Here is a 21,790-nt window from a genome sequence, read left to right as displayed (position 1 = left end):
CTAGCACTAAACCATGTCACTAAGAACCTCATCTAAACACCTTCTAAACACCTCCAGGGATGGTGACTCCACCACTTCCCTGGGCGGCCTGTTCCAGTGCCTCACAACCCTTTCCATGAAGAATTTTTTCCTAATATCCAATCTAAACTTGTCCTGTCACTTGCTACTTGGGAGAAGAGACCAACACCCTCCATGCTACAACCTCCTTTCAAGTTCACTCTCTGTTAAAAATGGTGTATTTAGTTTGCTTTTTTGTTTCTACTATTAAGACTACTGGTACAGGAGGAGGGCAGGAAAGTCAAAATAGTTACTCAGAACATTTCAATAATTAACATTCTCTCACAAATACTGTCAACTTAGACATTCATTTTACCTTGAGAAGGCATGTAGGAATATTGCTGAAATCTACAGGCAGTTTCAAGAGGAAGCAAGCTGAGAATTCTCCAGTCCAGTTGTTTTTTTCTCGTAACACAAACCACGTTCACCTTATACACGAAGTAAAAGGATAAAATTGCTAACAAATTACATTCTTTATTGAGTATCCACAGCACAAGAAACGAATGGAGCTGTGTACTTTTCCCATCGGACATATATAGAGAGAGAGAGAAAAGATCCCAAGGAAGAAAGCTATCCATGTTTCACAGCTTCATAGGACGCAATGTTGAAGTTCCATAACACACTTCTTCTATCCGCTTTTCCACAAAGAAATATTACAGTGTGTAAAATCAAGGTGAAGGAGTAAGTGAAGGTTTAAAAAAAAAGTGCAGTTCTACTGGAACACATTACAGATAGACGTATGCACTGTTCCTATAGGTCATGCTTCTCAGAAATAACTCTTCTGGGAATACACTGCAAGCTGAAAGACTGTCAGACTTTCAGAAATGTCTACAACAGTGCAGGAAGTTATGAGATTAAAGTCTTATGGTTGATCTTTATTCTAAGGGAGAGTGGAATATCATAGAATTTCTTGCTCAACTTGGGCTTAGGACAGAAAAATTTGTCATATGACCTACAGTGTAACAATATTCCAGTTAAGCCAGTTTTAAATATAGAGCATTCTTAACTATGAGCTCTACTGTTTAAACAGTATTTTATTAACTGTGCGTCCTGTGTACCTTTAGTATTTGAAAAACATATCAGAATTTGTTATCCACAGGATATGATATCCAGGTGACACAGTGTTTGAGGCACAAGGAATAAACAGATAGAGCCCTGTAGAATTTTTTTTTTTTTTAACTGAATGATTTAATAGTTGTCTAAGAAACAGAGAATGAAAAGATTTGTGGTACAATTCAGTAAAATCTTAGAATGAGAACTAGAAAAGGATTCCAAATATTCACAAGTGAGGCTATCTCACAAATTCATCTAACAGATGTGGCAATCGTTTTCAAACAATTTAGCACACCTCAAAAGTCTGATAACCTGCATTTTCCATGACTTCATCCACAGTGCTCAGCGTAGAACTTCATAAAATTGAAATTGTAAGTATGTACTTATTAAAATTAAATAGCCATCCCTGGAGGTAACGGAAGGGCTGGTATGTACACTCTGCAATTCCTGCACAGATATAAGAATTGGGTGCTCCTCAAGTAGTGCTTTGACAACAGTTTTGGAAAACAAAATAGATTAATAGATTAATAGAAAGGTAAGGAAATGCAGGATTGAAAAGTTCACCGTTATTGTAATTTTATTATTTTCTTGATCCTTAAGTACAAATATATACACTTCCTAACAATGCACACAGCAGTTATGTCAGATGATTTTAGCAGGATAAAGAATTAGTTCACTAAAAAGATGTATTTACTTCTATTTAAATGGAATTTAATGTAGAGCAAACTGGAGTCTCTTACTGAAGTCTTCTCAGCACTAGTGTGAGCAAGAAGTGAATGCAACCTGATTTTGTTTGGTTTTAAGAGGAAGTTCTTGGGTTGTATTTAATACATAATAAATTCTTTCTAAGTCCAGCTGAAGGTTAAGTTTTCAGTTGAGAGTATAAGAAAAGTAACTCATAATCCTAAAAGTCTTTCAACATAGGCATTACCTGAGACAAAACTGAGTTTTATCTGTGCAAAAACCCTTGTTACCTCATAGGAAGATAATTTTAGAAAATATATTTTTATTTTGATTGAAGAAACATTTGAGTTTTCATCCATAAATAACTTTTCGATCCACTTTTCAATTCTCATAAGAATAACTTTTTACTGAAAGAAAATCTGTAATTTTGAGAGTATGTTGTGCTGCTACTCTGCAATAAAGAAGCTGAACACTTGCCTGAACTACAAAACTCAAATGAAGGATACCAAGGCACAGAAGAGAAAGGCTTTTAAAAGGTCACCATGAAGCATTTTGGAACATCTAAGCAACAGTTCAATAAAGTGTTATTATATTTGAGGCACAAATTTCCTACCACATGTTTTTTTCTGGAGAAAAAGTTTCCATTGATGATAAGAAAATCACTGTCATGGTATTTTCAAGGAAAGTAAACACTCATCAGGAGAATGTGGTCTTCCTCTACACTTATTAGATTTATAATACATAGGTTATTAATAAGGTATTACAATATGATTGTTGAAATCAATCCTCTCGGCTTTCTTTTTCCCTTGAGATGTTAGAAGGAAATAAAGCAACTTTGTGACCAAAGTATTTGCAGGATGAGATTGACAGCTAGTATAGAACATCATTAAGCATGAAGCATTATTACAGGATCATTTCATTTAGAGGTTTCTCACTACACACTTAAGCTTTCAATAAAATAATCTCTATAGATGAACTGAAGAGTAAAAACTGTCCATATTGGTGCCATAAGGGATTGGGTCATCTTAGCAAATGCACTAGACAGTTGAACATAAATGTTTTGTCTCTGAACAGGACCAATGAATAATGTCATGAGCTTTAAAATTTTATTTGCTATAAGCTGAAAGATTCAGCAACTGAACGAGATTGATGTTGTTTTGCTGCTGGCTTTACACATCTATTCCAAATCCTGAAACTAATTGTTTCTAGCTAAGCTTCCTCAGGCTGAAAGCGAAACTGCCTCTTGCATTTTCTTCCTATCCATCAAACTACCTGTGCACAGTAAATTATAACTGTTATGCTTCATGTTCTCAGAGATTATTTGGCTTTAGTAAATATCACACTAAACAATGAATGCACATGCAATCTATTTGTTTTAAAGTAGTTTAGCAGAAGAAAAAATCAATTGTTTTATGAAGGAGCTTCTAACAGGCTGCTACTTGATTTTGGGCAATTCTAATAACGTCAAAGAAAATATTGAAACCAAAGAATCTGACAAAATTACAGCATCCTAAATGCAAGGCAATGGGCAAGTCATACTGAACTCTTCTGACCTGCCGTGAAGCAGTACTCTCCTGTTGGCTTTGCTGCTCACAGGGGTGCTTCTCCTCCTTCTTTGGGCTTTCCAGGTGACCACCTTTCCCACTGCCTTGACATTAGCTTCTGGCTGAAGTCTCTACTTCCCACTCTTTTTCCTCCTACCACTTCAAGTGCTTGAGCTCCACCAGGCATTTCCATATGCCTGTTACATGATACACCTGGCTCTGCAAGACTCAGCACTTCTTGGCTTGTCCCTTAAAAACATTTATTGCACCTGTCCTCATGACTGATGGTTGTTTCACCTCTTGCTTGTGTTGTCCTCAAAATTTGCAATACTGTACAAGGTGGTCATAAACCCTCCCCTATCTTTAAATAAGCTTCCCCAACACCTGAGCCGTGTGCTCATTGGCCGTCCTAATATCTAATTTTAATTCTCCCGGCTGCAGCTATTAAGCCTTTTGCTGTCTACCTTTAAAGCAGCAACAGTCATACTTTCCTCTTCATGCAATCACAAACATAAATTAGTGTCAAAGTTAACTTGGCATGTTCTGGGTCATCAGATATTATTTTGCAGTGCTTTTAGCACTTTAACGAAATGCACTGAATTTTACTGATTTTGCTATGTGGTATAGTTATAGATGCTTTTCCCCAAGGTATAACTGAGGAAGACATTTTGCTGTCCCAAAGGCTCCCTAGACTGTAATCAGCAGCAAAGATTTCAGTGTCTTCTACTGGATCAGGCTTTAACTGGAATTAAATTCATGGATAAAAATTAATGTGGGAAGGCTTTTTCTACCTTCTTATAATAGCTGTTGTATAAACCTAACTCCCCATATCATTACCTGCCTTAAGTTACTGTATAAATACAAATATTTTATGATGGAATATTATTATCCCTTCCTGAAATAATTAGACTGTGTGATACATCACTGTCCAGTGGAAGCACTAGCCGCTATTGTGGAGGAAATTAATTGCTTAATTCTACTCTTAAAGCTGCAAGTTAATTAGCAGAATAGCACTAAGCATTCGTTACCAACTCTCCAGTATTTATTTGAAATATTGTTCACTTTATTCACTGGTGGGAGGTGTACTGTATATTTCTATGAAGTTACAGCTACTCCCAAGAATAAACACTTAACATGAAATGGTATTTGAGAATTTAAGCGTAACTGGAGGTATTCTCTCCAGATTTCATATCAGCCAAACAAATTGTTCATGCAAATGATCATAATCCCAAGCTTAATTGTACCTATCTTCTAGCATATATTCCAGTATATTAACACAGTATAGACACATAATGCAGAAGGTAAATTATCCTGTGGTTTCAAAGGAAAATGTGCCATTTCTTTGGATTACACATAGTATTTCATCAAATATCAAAAGTTCAACAAATTCAACTCAAAAACTCACCTTTCTTTGGAGAATACTGTTAATAGTACTTATTGTAAATAACACAGATAATTCTCTTGAATGTAACCAGTGCATGTTGATTTCTGTTCTTTAGTAATCCTCCAGGTCACTGCTGTCTTTCCAACATCGTTGTGAAACTTTCAATGTTGTAAAGGCTTTATAAACTTGGCAAATGTTTCCCAGCAAATCCATCAGTAATAAAAATCACCGCATGCAAACCACATGCACACCTTTCCTGCTGTGGGTATTACTGGCAAAAGTCATGCTGAAAAAAATAAATAAATAAAAAAATCCTGTATCAGAAACAGGTGAAAATCATGTATGGTTATTTCAGAACTAAGATGGGTTCTGTCCAATTCCTATCGCCTTCATTTCAAATCCATGTTAAATCAGAAGAGCTCAAATTCCAATTCAATCAGTTTACCTTTTAAAGACTTCCAAATAATTTTGTCTCCATATGGATAATTTCTGTCATGCCCTATATTTCAGGAATATCAATATCCCTGCCTCCTTCTTTCTGTATACTGGAAACTGTTTTCTGTAGAGCACAGAATTTTCTCAAGGTGTGTCCTCTCTTTTTTTGTCCACAGAAGCTTTTGTCTGATTTTATTTACTGCATTCAAACAGAGCATGCATGGTAAGGGGAACAGCCCCAAACTTGACTGCGGGCCAAATCTTGCAACATCTTCAGCATTAGTAGTTATATTTGTCATCTTAACTGTCAGTATAGCAGATGGGAACTCCAGAATGTGCCTATGGTAAGACAGTGTACCCTAAAGACACAGTTTTTTTGCCGGGGCTCTCAAGTGGACCTCAGTAGATCTGGTTTCACATGGACATGTGCCACAAAATCTTATTAAGGTGCTGTGGACAGTTTTAAATGTCTGATTTCTAAAACAAGGAGAGGCTTGCCTCCTCTTCCTTCTGCCTGCTGCTGATCTACAGGAATCATTGTAACTAGAGCTGCAGAATATTGTCCTGGTTTTGTTAAAAACAAGTTTCTCTTTTAGTGATTTTGCCTGTCAGCTAAAGCCTTCATATTAGCTGCATTTTCCTGAAGAACCAGACAGATGTTTTGGTAAGCATAGCAATGGAATGCAAACTTATTGATAAGCATGGATGGACATCTCCTCGCGAGAGGGGCGACAAGAAACAAGTGACCAAGAAACTGGCCGTGTATAACATTCCATTCACATCAATACTTCATATAAAGGTGGGAGATCACGAGGATCTCGTCCCTTTTCCTTTTCCCTTTTCCTCATGGCTGACATTAGGAGAGGACCTTGCTAGTCGTCCCTGCGAACTGAGGCCTAGTGAGAGACTGAATCCAGCTCCAGTTGGCTGCAGAGTCCAATCCAGGACTTTGGGGGGCCAGCTTTGCAGTTGCTGAGACTTTCAAGATTGGTTTTGTATTATTTTCTCTATTCTTATTAGTAGCATTAGTAAAACATCTTTAATTTTTTTCTCTCTCTGTCCTTCTTTCCCTCCCGATCGCCTGTCCTTAGTGGGAAGGGGGGAGAGGGAGGGGCAAAAGGGGGAAGCGGGGGGGAGAGGAGGTTAACAATACATCTGCCAGGGTTTTATTGTCACCCCGCAATCTAAACCCTCGACAAATATGGGTACATCTGTTTTCATAAATGAGCTGAAAGCTGAGATAGCTGGACCCTGAAGAGCCAACAAGACACCTCCAGTTCATAGTGGTTGCTTACAGTTCCCAAATCCCATGTCTTGTTTTAGTGATTACTAACATCATGTACAAGTGCAGAGTTAGTAGGGCAAGGCATATGCCATGTATTTGTAGTACAAGGGGGTATTTATGTGGGACCAAACACTCACAGTTTAAAAAAGACATCTTGAAACATGTCACAACATACAGTATAAAAGGAGTCCTGGTTATTTGCGTTACAGTAGCACCATGGGGTGTACCATAGCCTGTGCCTCATTGTACCAAGTACACCTTAAATGCAGGCTGAGACACTCCCTTTCAAGTGTTTACAGTTTAAATATACAGATTTTCTGGAAATAAATGATTGCTTTTAACCTCTGCTGACATGCTGGCTGAATATTTGGTGGTGGTGTCTTCTAGGGACTGATTCAAATGGACATAGGAAGGAAAATTTGTTACAAGGCAACTATAGATCAAGGAAGAAAGCTGCACAGACAATTCTGTGAACTTTATGCCTCTGGGATGAGGTTGTTGAAAGCCCTCTTTGCTGCCATTTCTGTCTTTGTGAAAATTAGAATATTAATTCCAATAGATAAGAGAATAAGATCAAAGCAATTGGAATAATTACTGGATAGTTAAAACTCTACTGCACGGCCCAGGCACTGTATGACTCATTGTGACCATGGTCTGAACTTTTGCTGCTGAATATATGTTAGCTGATGAAAAATCACTACTAATTTAACAATTTCCTTCTTTATAGAAAGTTCCATACCAGAGAAAGTATCAGTACAACTACATTGTGACCAGTTTTTCTGAAATTTGCATTTGGAAGGGATCTGTTGGTTTAGGCTTAAGGAAAATCAGATTTCTAAAATTTTTTATCATGAAGCACATGTGGGCATCGTTGTTCTTCCTCCATTAAACAAAGTTAAATTGATTAGTAGAGGCAGGAGACAACATTTTTGAAATGCAAAGTGATCACTGAAAATACATAAATTTGAAGTGCAAAAAAAATCCTAAAGAAAAAAAAAAGCCAGAGCCAGACATTTTTATTTGAGGAAAACAATGGTTGAATCAAGTAAGCCAAGGAGTTATTGTTATTTTCCCTAAGTAGCTGATTTAATTACCAACATTTCATAATATTTCCAAGGGATAATTCATTAAAATGACAGGTCTTCCATTTGACGTTGAAACAGAAATGATTCAACAGGATGTGTTTTATGTACATTTTAAAGCTCTGCCTTATCTGCAGTGAAACATGGTCCCTTTAGACTGCCATCCCCTGCTGGTGGCTGAGCTATATAGGATTATAAAATAGTAGAAGTCTTCAACTACTTCTGTAGAAAGTGGCAAAGTTCCTACCTTCAAACCCTGGCCTCAGCCTTACTAGGGCCACACAGAAATGCCAGCTCTGCTGAAAGGGAATTCTGCACACGTATTTGCTAGCAAAACATGCTATTTTCAGTCTTTGGCCATCCTGAGATCATTCACGTGTTTGGATGGATAGTAAACAATTAACAATCTTGTCTAATTATGCTGGGTTGACCCTGGCCAGCAACTAAGCACCTGCCAGCCATTTGCTCAACCCTCCACTGCAGCAGTATGGGGGAGAGAACCAGAAGAGCAAAAGTGAGAGAAGTTGGTGGGTTGAAATAAAGACAGTTTAATAAGTGAAGGGGGAAAAAAAAAATGATGCAATCACTCACTACCTCCCACCAACAGACCACCGAGGCCCATCAAGTCTCCAAGCAATGGAAATCTTTGGAAAAGACTACCCCAGTTCTACCACCGAACATGAAGTTACGTGGCACGGAATGTCACTCTGGCCAGTCTGGCTCAGCTGTCTTGGCCGTGTCCCCTACCAGATTCCTGCCCACCCCCAGCCTCCTTGATTTGGAGGCAGAGGGAGAAACAGAGAGGACCTTGATGCTGTGTGAGTACTGCTCAGTGACAGTTAAAACACCGGTGTGTTATCGTCACTGTTTTGGTCATCAGGCTAAAACAGTACCCTATGGGCTTCTGGGAAGAAAACTAATCCCATCCCAGCCAGGGCCAATACACTTATGTATTTAGACTTTCACAAAGCTACATCTGGTTCAGATCAGGACTACAGAATTGAAAGCAAAACCCAGGAATCTTTTAGCTTACAGCACACTCTTTGTGAACCAAAAATAAGGGAGGGTAATTCAACATGAACACTTATCACTTGCATTTAAAGAATTCAGTGAAGTCAAGTATCTTACTCATGTTTCTGCCGTAGGCACCAATAACCATGAAGTCCCGTTTCAGGTCTTCTGCTGCTATACTTCTACTTGCCTTGTTTCTCAGCTGTACTCCTCACTGAGCTTTTGAAATTAAATACTCTTTGTAAAATTAAAAATTCAGCTTTGTGTTGTTTTCTAGAACAGTAAAATTACTGTTTTAGCACAAAATTCTCTTGAGATCTTGGCTGAAATTAGAATGATGGTGCTTTTGGAGTGTTTTTCAAAATCTATCTGTAATTGGTTTAAGTTCTCATGTCCTACAGGTGCTTTGCATTCCTCAGTATCTCATGACATTTAGATGAAAGCTGAAACACTAAAATTCATTCATTGTGGGACTGGAGTGAGTGAAAGCAAATCAGAATCTCCAGGAACTTGGGCATTAAGATGAGTCAATGTAATATACTACTTTTTGGAAAAAAGGGCAACGTCAAGCAATTTAGAAATTAGGATTTTAGGAGAGGAGAAATGCCTTATTATCGTTTAATGAAAGCTGTATTAGAACACATGAACAAAAGGATCAAGTCAAGGTTGCCTAGGGAAGCTTAATTCTAATATTTCTTACAATGTGTGTGCCGATTTTGTAGCTTCAGTGTTCTTTCAGAATAGTTTTTCTTCTCAGTAGTAAAAACTGCACTGTTGTTAATATTAACATAGCCCCTAAAGTTACGCAGCTGTGTTTGGGCTTCTGGCAGCAAAGCAGGTTCTGCTAAATAATAGATTGTTAACAATAAGATGCTGGGATAATTTGCTCACAGTGGAAGGAAATGTCAAATAGCAATATGTTTGCATATAATTATGTTACTGTCTTTCAGAACATCCTTATGTGCGTAGTGTTGGGCACAGTTAATCAAATAAATGTGCATATCTAATTCCCTCTGTACTTTGAGGTCTGCTTTAGTGTTCTTGAGGCAAAAGGACAGGAGAAGAACAGAGGCTGCACTGTGCCTTTGTCTGTGTACATACGCAGTGCTATCAGCAGGTACCTTGGTGTGCAGTTAGATCAGCATTGCTCTTCCCAGTGAAATTTCCTTACAAACAGTCGGCTGATGAAAAAGTGACAAGGCTTAGACAGAGCCAGAAGAAAAAAATACCCAACACTGTGTGCCTTTGCTCTTTAGCACATGGTGCTTGTGAAATTACAGGTGGTAGAAAGGCTTAAGGACTTTCTTCCTGGCCTGGCTATATGGTCCTTAAACATAAACAACCAGGACATTTTGCTGTTTTTTAATAAGCATGTCATGACTGATTTATTTTTTTTTTAAGCTCCTTTTAACGACAGGATGCCATAACCAAAATGCTGAGAAAGGCCCATTCCAAAAGTGGGTGGCTGCTGGTGCCAGCGCATCACCGGTGCTGTCAAGGAGCACAGCAGCCCCGGTTCCCCTTCCCCTCTATCCGGTGGTGGGTTCAGCGGGTCTGCTCAGCCAGGACCATCTCGGGACTCCAGGGCTCACTGCTGTCAGCAGCCAGCTAGCAGAGAGGGATTTAAAGCAAACGGCAGAGATGTTTTCTTAGGGTGGCTTTTTGGTAAAGACAGGCCCAAAGCAGAATCCTGGATTTGAACTGCTCAGATGATTTTGCCTCTTTAATAACATGAAAAAAAAAAAAAAAAAAACACAACCCAGAGCTCAGGGAAAATATATGCCTGCAGTTGCATTTAAATACGTGATAAGAGGAACAAAAATCTTTTAGAAGCCCCTAGGCTTATATAGCAAAAGTAGGCCTAATGTGACAGAAACCTAACAGAGAAACAACAGCTCTATAGAGACTGGACATGAGACAAAGCGGGATGTCCTTGGCTTGCAAACTGGGAAAGCAGAATGTTCCACTAAATGAAGAAAAAGCTACATGACTTTTGCTGAGCAGCAGCACAAAATGACAATATGCATGCTCAAGAAATTAGGTTAAGAAGCCAACACTGGGCAGGGACACCAGGCTGTGAAGACCACAGGGGACCACTAAGAGACCCCTGATGAAGACTCTCAAATACCAAAGACGGACATTGGGCAAAGGGAGAGGTTATGTAAATAATTTATGTTTAATGCATTAACTAAGTGGTAGAAACAAATTAATATGCAATAGTTGTATGTAATAAATACCAAGAAGTGCAAATCACACACACACACTTGATTAGAGGAGCGATTCTCTGAGCGTCCAGAACACAGCAATAAAAGTGTCTGCTTTTTAACACTTTCAAAACAGTGTTAAGGAGTCTTTTTCCTGACTTTTTGGTATCAGAGGGAGAGATGTTCTCCTCTTTTTTCCAGTCCCTTTTCTGAATATAAGATTCAAAGCCAGTCAATGGCTTTGCTCTCTAATTGTAACTTTAGTCTTTGTCTTTTGCTCTCTGCTACCTGCATGTATTGATATACTCTTTTTCCCCTCAGTATATCAAATTGACTTGATAGACAATGGCATGATAAAGGGCTCTCTATAGTCTTTTCATCCACAACAGGAATAGTGGAACATGTATAGGAGTCAAGTAGCCAGAGTATATTAGTTATTCCAGGTCAGGAGACCCTTGGGCTAAAAATCTGCCAGAATTTACTGTACAGAGCTCCCATGACCAAGGAAAGATGATTATCTTGCAATTAGGCTGCATCTCTCCAGTTGCAGTTGGAGAACTTTTGGAGCTTTACAGGTGTGATTAAGTGTCAGTTTATTTGGTTGTACATTATGGCCACAGTTCTATGTACCTTTTTTCCTAGTGGTAAAGGTGCCTGAAGAGGCCCTGGATGCTCAGCTGTCATTTCTGCCCTCACGCTCCAGTTATGCCAAGACAGTTTCTGGGATTGCACTGAAAATCACATTGCTGAAATGACCTAGGATGGAAAAGCAGATCAATTTATTTGGAAGACTCACATAACCCAAGTCATCTGAGGGACTGTGTTTACCACGTGGCCACACAGAGAATGTCCACCTAACCACGACTGAAGTGGAGTGTGAAAATGGGAAACCACAAGAAAGGACATCCTCAACAGCCGAGTTAAGGCTGTGCACTCACCTCTCCTGATTATCCATATTCTATGCTACGGCTCTATTCCCAAACACCTTACGCGATCACAGTGTTTATGAGCATGTGGGGGCGTCCACATGCGTGTCAGTAAATCAGAGTACTGACAACCCCACAATAGACATTAGAGGCATTTTAGGTCCCAAGATAAATCTGCAGCCCTTGCTGTAGTCGAAAGGAAAGTATCAGATATTTAGCCTTCCATCCAAGGGCTGCCTGTGGTAGGCCAGGCCACCCCACATGCAGCTTCTCTAGGTTTTTTTTAAATCTTAACTGCTTGAGTAACTAAAAATCACCTGGGGCTGGGGCGGCGGCGCTTGCCAGGTCTGCGCTGCCCCCTGCTGGCGGCACGGCGGCAGCACCCGGGCTGTAACCTCCCCCTACCTCCCCCGCACCCAATTTTGTAATAAGAGGGAGAAAAATGGAAAGAAGAAACAGAACATGCAGAACCTAAACTAGAGAGACGAAAGAACAGCGTTCAGTGTGATATAGGGACAGATGTACGTATATGAAAGTGACTGTGGTCAGGTCAGTGCATAGTGCTGTAACAGGGAAGGATCACAGCAGCTGTGGCACAGAGAGGGTCTGCTCATTGTCCTCACTGACTCTGATCATGAGGGAAGCCTGGAACTTGGGTCAGTGGTAACATTCTGCACCTGGGTCGGGACAGCGTGCCCTGTCAATACAGGCTGGGGGATGAAGGGATTGAGGGCAGCCCTGCAGAGAAGGACTTGGTGGTACTGGTGAATGAGAGATTAGACATGAGTCAGCAATGTGCACTTGCAGCCCAGAAGGCCAATTGTATCTTGGGCTGGAGCAAAAACAGCATGGCCAGAAGGTCAAGGGAGGTGATTCTGCCCCTCTGCTCTGCTCTGGTGAGACCCACCTGGAGTCCTACATCCTGCTCTGGAGCCCTCAGCACAGAAAAGACATGGACCTGTTGGAGAGAGGCCAGAGGAGGCCACCAAGATGATCAGAGGGCTGGAACAGCTCTGCTGTGAGGACAGGCTGAGAGAGGTGAGATTGTTAGCCTGGAGAAGGCTCCAGGTAGATTGCAACCTTTAAATACTTACAAGGGGCCTACAAGAAATATGGGGACAGACTTTTTAGCAGGGCCTGTTACAACAAGACAAGGATTAATGGTTTTAAATTAAAGGAGGGGTGATTCAGGCTAGATATGAGGAAGACATTTTTTAGAATGAGGGTGGTGAAACACTGGCCCAGGTTGCCCAGAGAGGTGGTAGATGCCCCTTCTCTGGAGACATTCCAGGACAGGCTGGATGGGGCTCTGAACAATCTGATCTAGTTGAAGATGTCCCTGCTCATTGCAGGGGGGTTGGACTAGATGACCTTTGAAGGTCCCTTCCAACCCAAACTATTCTATGATTCTTCGATTCTATGATAGAGAAATATGGATTTATGAGTCCACTTAAGTTAAGGTTAGTGGTAGTTGTCATTAGTAGTACTTTCAGAACAACCTCCAAATTTCACAGTTTTTCACCACAAAAGTGTAGAAAATTGTCTCAGAAACTACAACCCATTTCTCAATCAACTGTCAAGTTTATGGAAAAGTATTTTTTTCATAAATTACTTTGATGAAAATTACTTCCCTTTTTAAGGACCTTTTGAGAATGTGTTAGTTTTGCTTACTCTTCAATCAGCTTCAAATATTGCAATAGTCATTGTATGTACAATCCACGTAATTTTTGACTGCAAAACCTCACTAGTCAGTAGATAGGTGTTATGCTGTGATTATCTTTGGATGCTAGCCAGTAGCATTTTATTGCTTCCTGCCACCTACTGTACCTCTGGTATTTAACCCTATGCCTTTTATCTGACCCACATCTAGAATTTTCTATATGACAATACAGGAAATTTTTTATGCTAATTGTTGCAGTTTGAGTAGGATAAGATTATGAGTAGTAGTTTAACATATATGAGCAAGTCTTATAAGGCAATTTAGATCAATCTAGCTTGAGTTACATTGAAATGAAGTCACAGGACATTTTATCTGAAGGTGATACAAAGATGAGTTAGGACATTCTGCAGGTAAAGGTTAGAAGAAACGTATTAAGTGCCAATTACTCCAATAAGCAGAAGATGGTATGATCAAGCTTGAGTAACTTACATAGGTTTAAATATCTCACTCAGTAATATAAGTCAACAGAAGAAAGGTACAGTGCCCGATTGCATTCCTCTGTCCCTGAACCTTTACCCAGGAGGTGTCCAAACAATTCTTGAAAGTCAGCTGCTCGGCCTAGATAAGTTAGGAAGATGTTTGCCCTGAAAATTACCCTGTTTCTGCATCTTTACTTGTGGTCTGGCATATCAGCCTTTCTTGTTCTACATTTGTTTTTATTTTCTTACTACATCCATAAAGCTGTATTTCACATACAGCACATATCTGTCACTGTAGTGTGTGAATGCCCTGTGTCATACCTACTGCTTTGTTCCCCATTTACTTCTGTCACATGGCATAAGATTTTTTTTAGCAGTTGTGGAAACCAAGTCTCTTTGGGCTGGTTCCTTGAATTTTTCTCCCTAAAATGTCTGGAGATGAATACTACATTTCAGTACTAATCCCGTCATCTTTAAGCTTAACCTGAAATTTGATTGGAGCACAGCAATTTTTCTTTGTTTTGTCTTCAGACAGAAAACTCTGCAAAAGGGAGCCTTTAACTTTAGTTGATCTCCTTTAGAGCTGACATAAATACAAATAACAAAGATAAGACTGGCTGTGATAAGGGATGGGTCCTCAGCTGGAGATCTGAACGAGTCTACGGAGACTGCCACAGAACGGAAAATCTTGTTCAGAAAGATTACGTGACTTTCCCAATATCAGAAAGTGAATGTCAAAGGACAGGAAAGTAAACCTTCTACAGGAATGATTGAGGGGCTCAGTGAAAAACAGCAAAGGAAGATTGTGATATTCTGCTGCCGTCAGCAGGTGGGTTTTATCTGAAGCCACTTGCCTGTGCGAGCCCATGGCATCACCTTTCAGGTACTCACTACAGAAAAATCAAACCCTGCGTTCTCATGCTTTAATCAGTTTCTTCCACAGCCACTAGCTGACGCTGCAAGTAAAGCTCTCCTCCAGCAATCAGCCACAATGAACTGCAGACTGGAAGGAATTAAGATTATTTAATTCATTTTTTTCTCTCAGTTATTTTTACCTCTCCTTTGGAAAGGTTGTGGTCTAGAGATGCGCACTGCTCCTGAAATATGAATTTGGCTGAACTGTCACCCATCCTAAGGGAATGTTGTTCTCATCTTCTGTGGCACAGTGGTTAAATAGGAATTGTCTGGATTTATCTACTTGAGTAGATAAGTATCCACTGCTTGATATTGTACTTAGAGAATTTACAAGTATTTTCCAAAAATCTTAAAGAAAGCTACTTTCATCCATGAAAACATTTTGTCCATCATCCATCAGAGATCAATAATTTCCATCTCTGAACTACTAAGAAAAATGAGCAAATCTACCTTCATTTTTAGGATAATCTATTTTTCTCCCTGATCAATAACACTTCATTTGTCACAAGAGCTTAAGTATGTGATGTGTTTGTTTCATCTTTCCAACTCTAGGATAAATCTTTTAAATTTTACCTCTCTTTCTAAAGCAGACCTGGAAAAAAATTCAATTTTCTACATAAAATATGTCAGATAGACCTAATTGTCCATTGATCACATGTTTTTGTTTTGTGCGTTGCCTTGTTCTGTTAGTTCTGCTGAGGAGTTGACAAAAGAGTTATGCCTATTGGCATCAGAAAGAAAAGTCATCTTTCTGGAAAAGAATTTCCCTGAGCATGGATTTTTAAAGAGTTACACAAAGTAATGAGTTCTTTCCCTGGGAGATCTCATCTTCCTGTTACTGAGAGTAGAGAAAAACCCAAGAAGTTTTTGCCTCCTGGAACACACATGCAAAATTGAAATAATTGAGCATATAATCATATTTGCATTTGGACAAAAGCTCCCTAGTTTTCAGCACTGCCTGTTATCAAGAGGACCCCCAGCCTATAAGGACTTTTTCACGCTGTGAATGATTGCACTGTTGTACGTCAGGCAATTTGCAGTGCGGAATAGAAACTATAAGTGTAATTTTTTTTCTTACTCTTAGACTAAATATTTTAAAATATTACACCTCTAAGCCGAATATTTTCTTCTACAGCTATCAGTTTCTAAACTGTCAAAACAATTCCAATTTAGAAAATGTAAAATCTCTGATATGGACCAAAAAAAATACATAAAAATTCTTATTTTCAATTCCTTACAGGATCCTAATAAGAAATGCATATTAGCGCATTTCCCTCTATTCTACTCTTCACCTTTATATTAACTTTCAGGTTTCACAGCTGCAACAGTCAAATTTTATTTTTTCAGTATCATTATAATCTGTAATTTGTCGCTATTGAAATAAAATATTGGCGTAAGCATGGTATTAACCCTATGCTATTGACATAACAATGTGCAGATATTGTTTCCATAAATATGAGTCTAGACTTAGGGACTAATCAAACCAAATGATCTGTATATAAATGTTGTCAAAGTCATGTCAGCTGTGGTCCCATAACCCTGGATTGCTTTATCTGCAGTCAAAATACAGTTAAAACAAGACTAATACAAAGGGCTTGGTTTAGTGTTGGTGAGATTTAGGGAAGCAAGGGAAGATGATGGATGGGTGAGTGGTAGCAGCCTAAGTAGGAAAGGAGGGACAGAGGGAAGGGAGAAGGAAGAAAGCAGGGAGACAACTGGGGCATGGGGTATAATTTTTTCTTCTTGAATGAAAAACTAGTTTGGGGAACTCTGTCCTCTTGAAGATTTCACCTTCATCCGTCCCTCTCATCTCTCTGCCTTCCCATTGTTTGTCCTTACCTGCTGATGCCTGTCTGCAATTGATCTCTGTGGCTGACATCTCAGGCAAGATTTCTAGTTTTCTGGGGTATTTGTACCTCACCTAAGATATAAATGTTCAAATCAAAGACTTTTTCTGCTATGTACATAAATATTAGTGTCTGTAAGCCCAGTTTCAGGGAAGATCTCATTGCTTCCCATACTATACTGGTACTGAGCCCAAAGGCTGTCCCATGATCTAGTATGAAATGAGATGGGTAGGTGAAGACATGAGAGTCGGTGAAGACCATCGTGGTCCACGTTTGCAGTCCCTCAATGGGCTGATCAGCAAAGGCCTTTTGCTTCTGTTGAAATGAAAAAGGAATGAAAAAATGGCTGACTGCAGGCTGCCAAAATATTCCTGTCCATGCCAACTAATTCATTGCTTTCCCCTATTCAGTTCCACCAAGGCCATAAGAAAGAGATTAGGCACTGTTGGTTTTGCAATATATTCTTAAAAGAGTGCAATGTAAAATGTTGAAAACCACACCAAATTGTGGCTCAAAGTAAGGAGAAAAAGGAAGAGACTGGGGAGAAGAAATTGGTTTCTGTAAGCTCTGCTTATTAGAATTTTGTGTTCCTCTATCCCCTCATGGTAGAAAGCTGTCTTTATGCTGTCTTTATTAATTCTAATTACCCCACCCTAGGATATCTGTTCTTGCAAGAACCTAAACAAGAGTTTTGGCAAAATAAGAAAGGTTCTCAAACTCTGGAGGAAGATGGCATTTAGGAAATCCTAGCATTCGCTTCTTAAGTTCAAAAGAGTATGAAATTTTTGTAATGCTTTCTCAGACATATGCTCTAGCTTTCACTTAGCTCTGGTTTCAAAAAACAGCATAGGGGAAATGAGAGCACAACTGCTGGGATGACTATCCCAAGGCAGCTAGGAAGAGTTTTGTACAATTCTTGCAGGTTTTTTTAATACCAACATCACAGCTACTTCATTCTTTGTGTATCATATTTACAAGTTGTGTTAATGTCAAAAGTATAATTCTTTAGTCCAGATCGGCTAATGTTTGACAGGAAAGCACAAAAAAGCGCCAATCTTAGAATTTTTTTTTTTTTCTCTATACCTAGCTCACTTTTTAAAAAGTTTATTTTCAGGTAGCTAATACTTTTCCTCATACATGTGTGATGGATGTAAAGCACACCCTATCAAGGGACAAAAAGCATTGCAAGGTAATATTAAGAGTATTTCATGAAGAGATTAAATCACATCCGGATTAAGGCAAAACTTGATTGTAAAACTGAATCAGTACAAGGTTTGATCAATTGAGGAAAAGATGATGAAATTAATATTAAAACCTAAACTGTTCTTTTTGGTATTCAATACTGCAAAGATTCCCATTAATACAAGGATGTTTTCAAACACAACAGAACCTCCATTTTGTAAAAAGCCCAAGTGAAACAAAAGTGTCAATGACTTTTGGTGGAGTATTTGATCTCTGTGGGATCCTTTGTCTTGATTCTCAGTCAAGGAACTCATTATTTAAGTAAAAAGATACAATTGGTTAGCTCTTTAACTAGGAGTAACAATTATTTGCTCAACAGTAATTTTCTTTCACAAACAACCTCATTCTTCCAAACTGTTAGATCCCACCACTTGCTTTCTGCCATCTGCATTGTTTTTACCCTCATCTAAATAGTTAAAGAGTAATTTAGGAGCACAAGAGCAATTATAAGCATCTGCTAGCTGCTTACTGCATTGCTTGTGATTCTATGGAATGTAGCAGATTCTTAAATATTTAATATAACCTACTCTTCCCTTTAACCATTCCCTTTTCTGTGAAGGATCTCATGAAATATGAATTTTGTCTGTGTAATATTTTGCACACCCTCATGGCTACCTCATTTCAGTCATATTACATATGAAGTTTCTATACAAAAAGCAGAGAAGATCCTTAGTAAATGTTATTCTGTTCCTAATTGAGGTCCTCAGGTTTCCACAGTCACTCCAAATTCCCTGCTAAGTATTAAGATCAAGAACTAGAGTAAGTTCTAGAAAGCAAACTCATAATCGTAATCTCTGTGGTAAACTAGAACATGATCAATTTAAACCCGTGAAAATTCAACACCAGCCTTTAGTTCAGCCTTTATAACTGTTTTGGAAACAAAATTTTGGAAATGATTCATTTTCAAAAGCAATTTCTCATGTGCAATCATGTACAAAATGACCAGCTGCTCACAGGTGCCCCAGTTTAGTTTGCTTATGTGAATGTTAATCCTAGGTTCAGATGGGTGCACAGAGAGAATTAATTATAGAAGTTACATCTGGGAAAAACACTCAAGGCACTTCAGAAACATTTTTCAGTAACTGAGTTCAGGAGCAGGGTTGTAAAGGGTGCTGCTGTCACCTGGAGGGGCCTTCGGCTGACCTGTGACAGCTGCAGACTAGCTGAGGCTCTGTCTCATTAAAAGATTGCATCACACCAAGTACATTGTTGTGGTTTAACACCAGCCAGCAACTAGGACCACGCAGCCACTCACTCACTCCCTCCAAGTGGGATGGGGAAGAGAATCAGAAAGGGACAGGAAAAAAATCTGGGGTTCAGATAAGAACAGTTTAATAGAACAGCAAAGGAAGATACTACTATTATGATGATAACAATAATAATAAATATAAAACAAGTAATGCACAATGCAATTGCTCACCACCTGCAACCAAGTAGCTTTCATGAGCAGCAGTATTTGCCTCCCAGTCAACTCCAGTCTATATTCTGAGCATGACAGCACGTGGTAAGGAACACTCCTTTGGCCAGTTGGGATCAGCTGTGCTGGCTTTGCTCCCTCCCAGCTTCTTGTGCACCTGGCAGAGCATGGGAATCTGAAAAATAGGTGACTACCTGACAACAACCAAAACATCAGTGTATTATCAACATCCTTCTCATACTAAATCCAAAATAAAGCACTATACCAGCTACTAGGAAAACAAACAAACAAACAAACAAAAACCACCACCACCAAAAAACCCCAACTACTCTATCCCAGATGAAAGGAGGATATACACATTTTGAACTGCTGTATGTCTTGGTCACATCTCTGTGATGAACTCCATCATGCGTCTTGAACGGCTCATCTGCTCCCTGTTTGCTTTTCCAGCTACTTAAGGGCTGTATCTAACTCTTGACACCTTTGAACAGCAGCTGAGATAAACCTTTTCTTTTTTTTTAACAGACTTTGTTACTTCCAATTCTTTCCCCATTTTCATGTCCTAGTGTTGAAGGATTTTTTTGTGTGTTTTGTGAATATCGAGGCATGTGGTTTTCCTTCATAGAAAGGAATTTGGGAACAACTCTTTACAGTTACATAAAAGAACCTTTTTATTGCCAGGGTATGTGTGATATATAAGGTTGTTAATGGGAGATTCTACATATTAATATATAGCAAGCCCTGTCGCTGTGTAGATAATACATTACATCTTGCAAGTAAGATGTTTTTCTTGTGTTTCAGATAATACGGCAATATGAACTTTCCTTTAAAGACAACTTTTTCTAATTTGCATGCTTATAGAGAGGAACTTGCTAATGTGAACCTTTAAAAGCTCAGAACTATGACCTTAAGTAGAAACCTTTTTGACTCCATTGTATTTTGCTTGCTTGTGACCTTTATGAGGCCTCCTATGCTCTCAATCATTTGAGTTGGCAATAGGTAGTAATTCCTACTAGTTATTTTTCTCTTCTATCTGGGTGTGAATAGTTGAATTTGAGGTGTCATTATGGTCTGTCTTTATTTATGAACTCATACCTAGTGCCAGCATTATTCTTGTTTTGGAATATCTTCGTAGCTTGGAAGAAAAACTGTTTTCTCAGTTTTATGCCAGAGAAAGATTGATATATGGAATAAGTGGTAACACTTCTATCAAAATATTAGTATATTTGCCCCCTCTCTAAAAGAGCCCACACAATCCCATCCCTTTTCCCCAAAGGTCTATTTTCTATTTATAGCAGAATGGTTGAATAGCAGAGAAAAAGAAAAAAATCCTCAAGAAAAAATTGTACTTTCTATGGCAAAAGCATTTTTTATGAATGTGTGTTTTCACATTCTTTCCTCTTTCTCTTTCTAAATGTACATGAAACAAGATATAAATCATTAAATCTTTCCTCACCATTTTCATGCAACCCAATATTCAGGTCTTCCCAATATCTGTTAGTATTACAGGTTAGCAGTGCTGTTTAATGTCTCCAGATGGGATAACATACAAACTTCACAATGCTGTGGTGAAGACAAACAGCTTTTTCACCCTTGAGTTCCTTAGCAATGTTTATTTAACCTATGAGCAGGAGTGGGATTAATGATCTCACTGATTGACTCCTTGGACCATACTTCGGAAGGTGCCTTTCAGGAACATAAAAGGAATAGGAAACTTGCTGTAGTAAATATTCCCAAGGCTATGGGGAATCATAAAGTAAACAGCTTGTTGTAGTTAAATAAGGAGAAAAAAATATAAAGGGATTGACTAGGTCATTACATAAATTATGGCTTATAGTGGAACAATTTATTACTTTCTTTAAATGAAAACTACTAACCTCTCAGTGGCTGTAAAATGTCTCATGAGACATCTTGTCTTATGTGAAAAACTTGTGGTAGAAAATAGGAAAAACAAATTAATAAGCTTGTATCACATTCAAGCTATATATTTTTTTAAACAAAAGCAGTTTAACAAATCACAGCCATGTTTTATGAACAGACACTGAAGGAAAAGTCTTGAAAAGAGGTGCAAATTTACCTAGCTAGTATATGAGATGTGAGTAAAAATGAAGAAAGAGAGGAAGTACAGAAGTTCACCATAAAATTGGTCGTTCTTCCTATTTTATACTGCTATGAATCATGTACTGTCATTTATTCTTCAGGTTTACTGTATGTTTCATGTTAGCATTAAATACCTCAGCTTACCTCTGGAAAAGTAAGAATTATTAACTTAATTTTGTTCACTAGGAAAATGTAATCACCATGAAAATGTTCTAAAACAAGAGTTACTGAATCAGAGAACAGTGGTAATCTCTCTCTGTTGTTGGTTGGTTGGTTGGTTGGTTGGTTGGTTGGTTGGTTGGTTGGTTGGTTGGTTGGTTGTGGGTTTTTTTTTTAAGAGTAAAGCGCTGTAGGTGGTGTTTTTTAATCATAAAATCATAGAATACCAGGTTTGAAGGGACCACAAGGATCATCTGGTGCAACCTTTCTTGGCAAAAGCAAATTCTAGACAAGCTGGCCCAGCAC

Source organism: Streptopelia decaocto (genome assembly GCF_964273445.1).
Source record: "Streptopelia decaocto genome assembly, chromosome: 1".
Classification (NCBI taxonomy): Eukaryota; Metazoa; Chordata; class Aves; order Columbiformes; family Columbidae; genus Streptopelia; species Streptopelia decaocto.
This window is presented reverse-complemented; position numbering follows the sequence as displayed.